Source organism: Mauremys reevesii, linkage group 1, assembly GCF_016161935.1.
Source record: "Mauremys reevesii isolate NIE-2019 linkage group 1, ASM1616193v1, whole genome shotgun sequence".
Taxonomy (NCBI): Eukaryota; Metazoa; Chordata; order Testudines; family Geoemydidae; genus Mauremys; species Mauremys reevesii.
The window spans coordinates 96635603-96648434 of NC_052623.1; the positions used below are offsets into that span (position 1 = coordinate 96635603).

The window sequence follows — 12832 nt, forward strand, 5'->3', positions numbered from 1 at the left end:
TAGTGTCCACCTAGGGTGACTAGATGTCCCATTTTATAGGGACAGTCCCGAGTTTTGGGTCTTTTTCTTATATAGCCTCCCCCACCCCCTGTCCTGATTTTTTACATTTGCTGCCTGGTCACCCTATGTCCACCCCTTCCCACATATAAATCCCACAGGGAGTGCTCTGTGAGGTCCAAAGGTGGAAGGGAGTGGCTCTGTGAAGTCCCTGGCACACCAATATTTACAAACAAACACTCTTTCCATCTAATCTGTGGAGAGACCCATTGCAGAACTCCATGAAGTGCACTGGATTCCACTGTGCAGCCACTCTGATGTTTTTCCCCATTATGCAGCAGATATTTTGCTGCTAAGATGCTATTGGCCTTATGACTGGTTCTGATATGATTAGAATATCATATTATTATAAAATGGATTTTTTGCTTTTTAAAGAAATTTGAATAATTTTTTCCTGAAAGGGAATCTCAATACCTCAATTTTGTTTGTACTTTTCTCATGATATTGCCGATAGATCTGTCCTTCAGTGCAAGTGATCAAGTTCTGCTGTCCAGCTGGTTAAATTTAGGGAGGGTGTCATGTTGATTTTTCTGCCTCAGTGTGGTTATTTGTTTATTTGTACTATTTTTTACTGTATTGACTATACCTAAACTGAAAAATCAATAGTGTTGTATTTTTACGTGTCCTGTATCCAAAATACAGTCTTCCATCTCAAAGGAAATCACTCTAAAATAATACCCTAGGTTTGTTAATTAAGTAATGTTCTTAACCCCTTTGCTTGCTACGTGTTGCTACAGAGTACTAATCAACATTAAAAGGAAAAAAAACAGTTACAGCTTGTGACAGGGTCAGGCCAGATGGCTACGGGAGAGTGATCCTGTTGGTATCCAGGAAGTGGGCAGGTGAAGCCCGCCCACTGCTAAAGGACCTCCCCTCAGCCTAAGGGGAGGATCCACAGGTCTGTGATACCAAATAATTACGTGGGACAACCAATGAAAAAAACAGGATCGGGAGTGAGGTCATAGGGCTAAACTAAGGTAACCTGATGGGGATACCGAGCAGAGAACCCTGGACATCGCCCACTGCTCCTCGAAGGTGTCAAGGGAGCCAGCAGAGCTATGGGAGAGTGATAGAAGGCAGATATATTAGCCCCAGGTTAAGTAGGTCCCCTTTCCCTGGGTAAGGTAACAGGGAAGGTTCCAGAACAATCAGGAACTTTCTGGAAACAATTAAGGCAGACAGGCTAATTAGAACACCTGCAGCCAATCAAGAAGCTGCTAGAATTAATTAAGGCAGGCTAATCAGGGTACCTGGGTTTAAAAAGGAGCTCAGCTTAATTTGTGGTGCATGTGTGAGGCGCTGAAATTGAGAGGGTGTGCTGCTGGAGGACTGAGGAGTACAAGCGTTATCAGACACCAGGAGGAAGGTCCTGTGGTGAGGATAAAGAAGGTGTTTGGAGGAGGCCATGGGGAAGTAGCCCAGTGAGTTGTAGCTGTCATGCAGCTGTTACAGGAGGCATTATAGACAGCTGCAATCCACAGGGCCCTGGGCTGGAACCTGGAGTAGAGGGCGGGCCTGGGTTCCCCCCAAACCTCCCAACTCTTGATCAGACACAGGAGGAGTTGACCCAGACTGTGGGTTCCACCAGAGGGGAAGATTTCTGAGGCGAGCAAATCCGCCAATAAGCGCAGGACCCACCAAAGTAGAGGAGGAACTTTGTCACAAGCTCCTTAATATGAACATAAAGCAACAAGATATGTTAATATACTAGGAAACATATTTTCATGGTTGCTTTCCAAATATTTAGACATGCTGTGAAGAATGAAGGTCTATTATAGATGCCTTATTTCACCTGTGTGATAGAATCCTGGCTGACTGCATGGCATTAAATTAAAAGAGGTTGTTAGAAGGGAGCAAGTAGGCAATGACAAAATGATGGAGACAAGGTATGTCCATGGAGAAACAACGGGTGAGCTAGTCATTGGGAAATCTCTATCTTCTTGTTGCCAAAATGGTGACAGGCTTATGTTTACAAGGTCAGTCATTAAGATCAAAAGACCACTAAGAGGTTAAAATCTCCACCCTATATGGAAGAAGGGGGAAGGCAGGCAACCATCTCTCAAAGAGAAATACTGATTTAGCAAAGCTGTGGAACTAAGGCAGGGGCTCTGTACCATGTGTCTAAGACAGCTGGGTTCACCTAAGCTTTGAGAGAAGTGATGACCTACAAACAAAGCCCAGACATCCCCTGTTGTGGATTTAACCCTTCTCCCTGCTTGATGTGTATCATGGCGAACTCTAGAAATGTAGGCCTGGAAGGTACCTCAAGAGATCATCTAGTCCAGCCTCCATGCTGAGGCAGGACTAAGTATATCTATACTATCCCAGAGGGGTGTTTGTCTGACTTGTTCTTTAAAAACCCCAGTGATGGGGATTCCACAGCCTCCCTTGGAAGCCTATTCCAGAACTGAACTATCCTTATACTTAAAAAGTTTTTCTAATATGTCCCTTGCTGCAGATTAAACCCATTACTTCCTGTCCTACCTTCAGTGGACATGGAGAATAATTGATCACCGTCCTCTTTATAACAGCCTTTAAAATATTTGTAGAGTGTTATCAGGTCCCTCTCAGTCTTCTTTTCTCAAGAATAAAAATACACTGTCTTTCTGGGTATCACAGTTAGGCTGATTGGCCTGTAACTCCCTGGGTCCTCTTTGTTCCCTTTTTTAAATGATAAATACTCTTTGCCCTTCTCCAGTCCTGTGGGACCTCACCTGTCCTCTGTGAATTCTCAAAGTTAATCACTAGCTGTTCCAAGATTGCTTCAGCTAGTTTCTTAAGTACCCTAAGATGAATTTCATCAGGCCCTGCCAAGCTAAATACATCTAACTTATCTAAAAAAATTGATATATTCCTACTCTGGGTTGCGTTCCTTCCCCCTTCTTGTAATACTAATTGGGATGTACCCTCGGGTGGCTCTCCCATCCTCACCACCACCCGCAGACCCGTTACAGCTCCTTTCTCTTGGCATCTGCTTCGTGGCACAGCCCTCTGTCACCATATGGCCCCCCACCTTCCGGGGGCACCTCCAATAACAGTCCAGCCACTTCTCACAGCAGCTTGGCAGTCCACAGCCGGGCCGCTCCTTCAGCAGCTAGTGGAGGAAGGCCATGCCCACCCACTACTCTGGACCCCAGCTCAGGGACCATACAAACTGCAGCTTCCTGCTGCCTCTTCCTTCCCACTCACTGTCTCTATTCCCTGGGCCACTTCTCTCAGTTCCTTCTGCTCCTGCCTCTAGCTCCAGCTCCTTTGCCCTTGTCCCAGAGCCTCAAGCAGCCCATCAGGAGCTCTCCCTAGCTCCCCTGGTCCCTGCTAGCACCTGCCCTTCCCCAGGTGCTGCTCTCTCTGTAGCTCTAAGAAGCCAGGCTTCTCCCTAGGGCTCCCTGAAGCAGACTAACTCACTCAGGTCTGCAGTTTCCTTTTATATGGGCCAGCTGGACCCTGATTGGCTGGGTTTGCCTGTTTCTCCTCCTTGGTCCTCTCCATCCCAGTCTCTTCATTTATCTTCTCCTACTGGGTGTGAGAGATCACTCTTTGCCAGGCCCATGGTCCTCACTGGTCCATCTCCCTGGTCAATCCCCGACCTGGCCTGGTTCTTGAGCACCCCTTTCTTAGCTCGTTAAGAGGGCAATTTCTCTATAGGTGTCCCACTTTCTGGCACTAGAAGCACCTCTTCTGCTTCTCTCTTACCGTGCCCTTCTCTTCATCAGGCTCTTCGGGGCTAGGCCTGAGTCTGCACCTCCTGTCTGGGCACTCCCTCTTACAGTGCCCCTGTCACCCACAGTCCCAACACGCCCATCCCCACCATGTTTTCTTCACAAGTGTGGCCCTCCTGGATTTCCTCTTTTCATCTCGATTGGGACCCGGGAGAAATGAATGTCCCTGTCACCCACAGGTATAACAAGGCACCTTCACCGCTACCAGGTGCCTGGCCCTAGTGTCCTGCCTTTCTTTCCTTCTCTATACCTGCACCTTCCCCATATCTCCCCCCATAGCAGCTGGAGTATACACAGCTGCTGTTTGGCTATGTGGGCCATATAGGTCCGCAGGTACTCTTGGAACTCACACTGTCTCTGCCTAAGCAGTGCCTGCTGTGCCTCTTTCTATGGGGGCTGCTTCTTTGGAGCCCATACCAGAAGGGTACACGAGCCTTTCGCAAAGTAGGCTTCCTCGTATTGCGGTTCCATATTTTGAGTTTCTCAAAACATTATCCGCAGGCAATCCCCTCACAGTCTTCAATCCTCCCCTCAAATCACGGGTGACCATGGACTCGTGTTCTCCAACACATGTCACGGGGTCACTCACCACACTGGCACCTCCTACTGGATGTTTCGGGAATTTACTCGGTCCCACCAGATGTGCCCTCAGGTGGTGGTGGCTCTCCCATCTTCTCCTCATCTGCAGACCTGTTACAACTCCTTTGTCTTGGTGTCTGCTTCATGGCACAGCCCTCTGGCTGTGTCACCATCTGGTTCCCCCCCCCCCGGGGGGGGGCTCCTCCAACAAAAGTCCAGCCACTCCTTGCAGCGGCTTGGCAGTCCACATCCAGGCCATGCCCGCCCACTAGTCCAGGCCCTGGCCCAGGGACCCTGCAAACTGCAACTTCCTGCTGCTCTTCCTTCCCGCTCACTGTCTCTATTCCCTGGGCCTCAGTTCCTTCACAGCCTCAGTTCCTTCTGCTCCTGCCTCTGACTCCAGCTCCTTTGCCCTCGTCTCAGGGCCTCGAGCCTGTAAATCCTGGTAACCCATCAGGAGCTCTCCCTAGCTCCCCTGGTCCCTGCTAGCACCTGCCCTTCCCCAGGTGCTGCTCTCTCTGTAGCCCTCTAGGAAGCCAGTCTTATCCCTAGGGCTCCCTGAAGCAGACTAACTCACTCAGGGCTGCAGTTTCCTTTTATATGGGCCAGCTGGACCCTGATTCTCTTCAAGCTGTAGGAGCTAGCTTCTGTCACGGACTTTGATACCCTGATAAGGATGATGGCGCCACTTGTTATAATCACCTGCCAAGACTTCCCATTGGTCAGGATCAATTCCAAATTCCTTCATATCTCGCTTGCATGTGTCTTCATAGTGAAGCTTGGGATGTCCTGTTGTTCTTGTTCCCTCTGATAACTCCCCGTATAGCATGTCCTTGGGTATGTGTCCGTCTTCCAATCTATTCAGATGGCCCAACTAGTGCAGTCATCTTTGCTTGAGCAGGCTGTCACACTTGGTAAATTTGCTCTTTGAACAACCTCTGCGCTGATGACTTTATCTTCCCATTTGGTGTTGAGTATGTGGCATTTGTCACAAATGCACAAACTTCTTATTTGTCTATAAATCTAGATGGGGGCCAGCATTTTAAAAGCAGTATTTGGATCTGCTGGTAAAATTTTTGCCTCTGTGTTGTATTTCTAGATACAGCTTCCTGCTCACTATTTTTTAGATTCACTAAGGCCTTGATCCTGCAGCAAACTCCATGTAGACAGACTCTGTAGGCTTTAACCACAAGGGAAGTTTCAGGACTGAGACTGAATTATTTTTGCAACTGTTCTCCTGGCTTCCTGCCTGCTCGCTCCATGTGGCTGCCGGCCCCTCCCTGAGGCCCCTGGGTAGGATGGGTCTGTGTCCCGCCCCAAGCACTCCTGCAGCCAATGGGAAGTTGCGGGGGCAGTGCCTGGGGGTAGCAGCACATGGAGACCCCTGGCCCACCCTGTCTAGGAGCCCCAGGTGTACTGCCCACCCCCTCCCAAAGCCTGCACCCCACCCTTTTCCCACACCTCCCCTCCCACCCCCAAACTCCTTCCCAGAGCCTGCACCCCCACCTCTTTCCCACACCTCCCCGCCCACCCCCAAACTCCCATCCCAGAGACTGCACTCAAACTCTGTCCCAGAGCCTGCACCCCTCACCCCCTCCTGCACCCCCACCCCAAGCCCCAGCCTGGAGCCTGCACCCAGCACCCAAACTCCATCCCAAAGCCTGCACTCCAGACCTCCTCCCCAACCCAAACTCCTGCCCAGAGCCTTACACAGCTGGGGGTGGAGTTTGGGGGGCAGGCTCTGGGCATTCTGGCCACCACCAAAATTTCTACAAACCTGCTGCCCCTGCATAGAACCTATTACGTCAAAGGCAAAAGTTCTGTGAAATGGCAGGCGTTTGTTAGGATCTTTTCCATCTGGCCAATGGCTTCTTTATGTCTAACAGGACAAACTGAGAGAAATGGAAGAACATGAGCACCCTGCTTCAGAGTTGGCCTCAAGCGACACAGGAGTGACTCCAAAAGACAGCACAGGCACATGTTCATAACACGAATGACTTAGGGCCTGGTTTAAAGGCATATCGAGCACCAAAAACACCTCTGAAAATCAGGCACCTATTTTGCTGGCATGGAGCAAACATTTGGCATATTCTGCTTTCCATTACTCTTCTGCAGCTCTGTTGATGTCAAGGGACTGCATAGATGTAAATGAGGATTTGACCTAGAGTGTTTTGAAGCAATTCAGCACTAAGGAATTGACAGGTAACTGGAGCAAAGAAGATTTTTTTATAGTCCTCTGAAATGTGTGTTGGAAGTATGTCTGACTATATTATTATTAATTTTTTGTATTACTGTGGTGCCTAGTCATGACCAGCATCCCACTGTGCTAGGCACTGTGCAAACACAGAACAAGAAGATGCTCCCTTCCCCCAAAGAGTTTATAATCTAAATAGGTTAGACATAAACTTTGATTTGTTTCTGTTATCTAATAACTATTCAAAACATATGAACAGGAACTGTGTACATACAGTACTGGAACTAAATAGGTTAAGCTAAAGTATTCTGTAATGTGTCAATCATGTTTCTCTTAACAAAGAAACAACCACAGCTGGAGTGTCACCTCCAAGTCATGACACTACTGTCAAAAGTTGCAGCACTGAACATAATATATCACAAAGAGTAGAAGAAGTCATCCAGCAAAGGATAACAGAGATAATGCAGGTGAATCTCACCAAAGATCATCACCTTCACCTATTCTGATGCACTTTTCTCTTTTATCCTTTTTTAACATTGGATAATGTGCTTTATTCCCTACTGGAGTTAAGACTGCTAGCTGGAGTTAAAAGAGAGATTTAGATTGTTCAGCCACTTGAAAATTCAGAAGCAACAATAGTTTCATTGGGTGACAAGGAGACTGGAGACTTCTTTCACTGACGACTGCACCAGCACAAAATTTTCCCTTAAGTCTTTTAAAATTCAGCAGGTATCAAAAAGAGAATTGTTACTTGAAAGTCATCTTTGTACATTATCTTTTCCAAACCATATAAGAGCTGCTTCTTATCAAATGGATCTGACCAACATAGGAAAATGAGAACTAACATACTGGCTCAGACCAGGGCTGTGTCCTGTCTCCAGCAATGGCAAGTACCAGCCGCTCTAGAGGAAGGTGTGAGAAACCTTGCAATCAGCCAGTTATATAGTCCAAAAAGGTTATTTGGTCCAGAAGTAGTCTGTGGGACTCTGTTTAGGGACTTGTCATGTTACTAGTTGTTTGAACCCTGTATGAAAATGAAAAGGGATTACAACTGACTCATACCAACAAGTAGATTCAATCAGATTCAACCAGGCTATAAGGGTCTGATTCAACTCCCACTGAAGTTGATGGGGGAGTCTTTCCAGTGATTTTAATGGACGCAGGGTCACTCTCAAAGATAATGGTGAAATTGGGGATATGTGAATTCCATGTCCCTGTGGAACCTAATTTAGGAGATTTCATCCTGCCAAAGGCGCAGTTCAGGAAGTCTTCCAATCAAGAAGTTGCTAGAGAGGTTAAAGACTTTGTTCCAAGTGTCAAACTTTGAAATGGAAATTGTTGGAGAATCTGCAGGAAGTTGCACTTTTCTGTGGTGACAGAGATCATATGGCATTTACTCTTCATCATTTGATTGCTGTTTCTTTAGTTCCTGTGTTACTGGGCCTGGTTCTGAACATCTTAATTAAGTAAAACTTATATTGAATCAAAAGATGTTTGACCTGAGTAAAGCACACAGGTTCGGGCCCAGAATTTGTCAATGGTGTGAATAAATTGATCTTGCTTTGTTACCCAGATGAATGTTGTTTGCATATAAAGAGTACAGCAAGAAGGGGTGGCAGCTTGATTTGATTTATCTCTGTGGAATACTAGAAGACAGCCAATGAAGGGATTAAAATGTGTAAATAAATCCACCAAAATTTTTATCAGAGGTGGCAAATTCAGTACTTTCGGAAGGTATTTATAATAAGGTTAAAATACAATAGATCTAAAAAAAACAAGTATACGTTAAATGAAGCACTGGCTTAAACTTAATGACACAAAAAGCATCTATATGGTTTATAGGTCTTGAACATATTCTCCTCCATTATTTACTTGAGTCTAGATTTCCATTACCATACAACATCTGACATCAAATACTCATGAGGTGACAATCTATTGTACCTGCTCTAACCCACCATCTTTAAGGTGGGTGACATCCCAGAGTGAACTAGCATGAAGCAATCACTTAAAAATGGGTGATAATTAGATCTGGCTGAAAACTGCCAATTGTTTTGCTGGAAATATTGAACAACTAAAAAAAAACTAAAATTCCCAATAAATATGCATTTTTTATGGAGAAAGTGGAAAAATTTCCATTGTTGAAAAGTATTTTTGGTAAAATAATTCTTTTTTGAAAATCAGAACCTGAACACTCTCTCAAAAAATCAAATATTTTACAGAAAATATTTCCATTTGTTTTTTTCATTGAAAAACTACAATATTTTGACCAAAATAAAAAATTTCTGCAAAAATTTAATTTGGTTGAAAATCCACTTTTCTGTATTTTTGGAAAAAAAATGAGCAGCTGTAGTGGTAAAACTTTCCTAACTCACCAGAGTGGTCCTAGTCTTAACATTTGTAAAATACTTGCAGAGCCTCAGACAAAAGGTGCCAAACCAATCCAAAGCGGCAGTAACAACTAGCTTTGTCAATTTCAGCTTTCTCCTTGACCCTATGCTCTTGATATTTCTGCCTCTTTCCACTGTTCCACCAAACACAAGGTTCTTGACATTATTTCCCCATGATGTCCAATTATTTCCAAACTTCAAGCACCACTAGAAGTGGTGATGAAGCAGGAAGCCTGCAACAATACAACATAGGATAAACTATCTTAAGAGGGAAGAAGTGTCCAATATAAGTAAAGAGGATACTTCAGTAATGTGTCTGCTCAACTCATTTGAGGCTACTGAGGCTCTAGGAGCCATTCAAAATTGGTATTCTGTGATACAATGTTCCTGTTTTTTCTGGAAAGACCAGTGGTTTCACTTTACACCAGGGTCTATAGTTCAAGCCGTTCTCACCTGTCTACTCCACAAGTGGAGACAGACAGAGCCATCTGTAATAACAGATTCTCTTTAGAGTATCATGTCCCATAGAATCACTTCTAGAGAGGATAAGCTCTATATCAATTCAGAAAAAATACTTGGGCATCATTATTTACAGCTCGATGAAGATTTCTGTTCAATATTCAGCAGTGGTCAAAAAATTCAACAAGAAATTAGATGTATAAGGAATGGGATAGAGAATAATATGTAAAATATTCGTCATTACATAAATCGTTTGCCCTCACCCCTAATACTGTTTTAGTTCAAGTCATCTCATCTAAAAAAGAATATAACAGAAATAGAGGTGTTTGAAAAAGGGTAAGAAGATTGATTGCGGGAATGGAAAGACTCATAAGAAGATAGATTTAATAGATTGGGACAGGTTACCTTACAGAGGAAATGGACAAGATAAAAGTACACAAAACAATGAATGGTATAGAGAAGGTAGATCAGAAACTTCTAGTCAGTTTCATAATACAAGAATGGGGCGTCCAATGAAACTGAAAGGTTGCATACTCTGTATTTACCTATAAATATCTTTTCCAAAGAAGAAGTGTTAGCCTGTGGAACTTGTTGCCACAAGATAGTTATGGGGCAAGAGTTTAACAGTGTTTTTAAAAGGATCAGATCTTTATATGGATAACAAGAATATTCAGTTATGATAGCAAACATTAAAAAAAAGAGTTTTAAGAATGGATAGAAATTTTCATTCTTCAGGGCATAAGCCAACTTCTAACTGTTTAGAGTTAGGAGGAAACTTCCCTGTGAGCAGATTACCTGAGAACTGCCTACTGCAGTTTTTCTTACACCTTCCTTTGATGTATCTGATACTGGCTGTGGTATGGGACAAGTTACTGGATCCAGTACGGCGATTCTTATGTTGCTAAATATAATTCAATGAAACAGCATTATAGCATTATTACTATTATATAGAACAGGAAACATGAACTAAAATGGGAATATACAGCAAACACTTTACTAAAACTGTCTAATACAGGGGTCAGCAACCTCTGGCATGCGGTTCGCCAGGGTAAGCACCCTGGAGGGCCAAGCCAGTTTGTTTACCTGCCACATCGGCTCCCACTGGCCGCAGTTCGCCGTCCCAGGCCAATGGGGGCGGCGGGAAGCGGCGCTGGCGAGGGATGTGCTGGCGCGGCTTCCCGCCACCCCCATTGGCCTGCGACGGCAAACCGCGGCCAGAGGGAGCCACGATCGGCTGAACCTGCCGACGTGGCAGGTAAACAAACTGGCCCGGCCCGCCCAGGTGCTTACCCTGGCGAGCCACGTACCAGAGGTTGCCGACGGCTGGTCTAATATCTTCATGCTTTTGAAAGTCTGTTTTAGAAAAGATAAAGAATACAATTAATCTTAAATATGAGCTGAAGTCAATGCAGGGATCAAATGGTGGCTGTTTGGCTTTATGCCTCCCATATTTGAGGGCTGCCACAGACTGAAGATAAGGCAGACCTCTGGACTGATCTATCTTGCACTCCAGATGCACAACCAGTAGGATCTATCCCAGTTGTTGGGAATAGATGAGACAAGCCAGCATCTGTCTAATTTATTTGGGTGTGGGATGCTGTAAGGATAAATGTCTTATGTGTACCTCTTTCCCTACAGAGACAAAGAAGCAGAGGGACTCCTGTCTTAAAGGTAATGTGTCCCTCTTCAGCGCCTGACTCTGACCATAAAAGGGTGGAGAGTTCTTTGAGAAGGAGTACACCTCCAGCTGCTCCAGCCCCAAAATAAAAACCTGGAGAAAAAATATGCTCCTCTTCTTTTCCTGCAGCCTCCTCAAAGCAGTGTAAAATAATTTCATCCCTGAGACTAGCAAACCATTTAGTTCTCATACTTCATCCCAAAAAAGGGACAAATCATCAAAAAGTCCTCTGGTACCAAGTTGAAGTCTGGTTATAGACACTGACATACACTAGTAGCATACATGACAGCACCATCAACTCCAGCTCCAGAGGGGCTGTCGGGACCAGTGCCTTCATCTTCTCTAGCAAAGACTACTGCTACCCCGGCACTGCTAAGCCCTGTAGCACTTGCACTATCCGAGGACCACTTACCTCCCATACTGGTATAGTTCATGCCACAGGAATTCTTTGCAGCAAAAGACCTATTGTGCTTGATTCTCCATTACTGCACCATCCAGTACCAATAGAAACAGCTACATCTGCAACAGTACCATTGAGACTGACCACCTCCCTCTGTTCTGTTGCCTCCACCTATTTCATTGGCATGCCCTGTAATATCTGTACCATCAGCACAAGCTGGACACCAGTCAGCTTTTTTCCCTCCTCAGCTGCCTCTTTCAGGGCCAATAGAGCCAGATTTGACATTGGTACTACCAATGCAACAACATGCAACACTAGTGTCGAGGTCTTCACTGACACTCATTGAGGCAGCTCCTCCATTCCTGAAGAGAGCTCCATCTCCTCCTCTTCAGATTCAGAGCATGACAGACCTATTTCTCCTCTGAGAGCTTTCAGGTCTCTTATAGGTCTAAGGACAAACTCTCACTTGTGGTACAGAGCAAGAACACTACTCTTATAAGGATGTTCATTTGGTGTGCATCACCACAAGCAGTAAAGAGAATGGAATGTCCACCCTGGCCCAGAGAGAGGCATTTTCAAAAGTGGGTTTCAGATAGCAGATGTGTTCTGGTTGGTGTGCTGTCCTGTATGAAAACAGTACATGTTTGTTTTGATGTAGTAGAAGTTTGGTGAGATGAGTCTGCAGTAGACAAATCTGACAGCTGATGTCTAGGACACTTACACCTATTTTTTAGAGACATCCTGGGATCTTTGGCAAAAGGAAGTCCTGTAGTGAATTTGAGGTTTTAAACTGTTTCCTTTTTGCCACTGGGGTGTAAATTCCCAGAGAGCAGAAAGTCACACAAGAGTCCTTTCATGTGCACATGGCCTAATCAGTTTTTGTGAAACCAGTCCTTGATTGTTTTTTTGCATCTCTTCTGGTATGTTTCAGGTCTGCGTCCAAGAAAAGTTATCTAATTGAAATGGCTGAAGCAATGGAATGTGAAGCAGTGTCTTACACATCAATGGTCAGTTAAAGAGACTTGTGGGCTTTGAGGTGTTGTTTGGAGATGATTGCCATAAACCGGTCTTTGTATTCTTCAGGCAATTTCTCCACATATTTTGCAATTGATGACCAATTAATTAACATATTTGGAAAGCAAAGCCTCATAATTTGATATCATCATTTGAATGCTATGGTGCACGAACAGAGATTACATCATATAAGTGGGTGCTCAGCACTGTAAAGGAGGGATACATCATCCAGTTCACTTCCTTCCCCTTCCCCCACCCACCTACCCCATCTCTTGAGGCTGTTTTACATCAGGAAGTGCAGTCTTTTTTAAACCGGGCGCAACAAAGGAAGTTCCTTACCAACAC

At 44.9% G+C, this 12832-nt stretch overlaps 1 long non-coding RNA gene across 1 annotated transcript in view; it reads left to right on the forward strand.

The window, feature by feature from the left end:
• The window catches only part of LOC120396065, a 32398-nt gene extending 19858 nt beyond the window's left edge, over positions 1-12540 (forward strand). The window contains exons 2-3 of the long non-coding RNA XR_005592955.1: positions 11034-11066; positions 12405-12540. This is a non-coding gene — a long non-coding RNA (uncharacterized LOC120396065). The remainder of the gene's footprint in view (positions 1-11033; positions 11067-12404) is intronic.
• Positions 12541-12832: the final 292 nt, after the last annotated feature.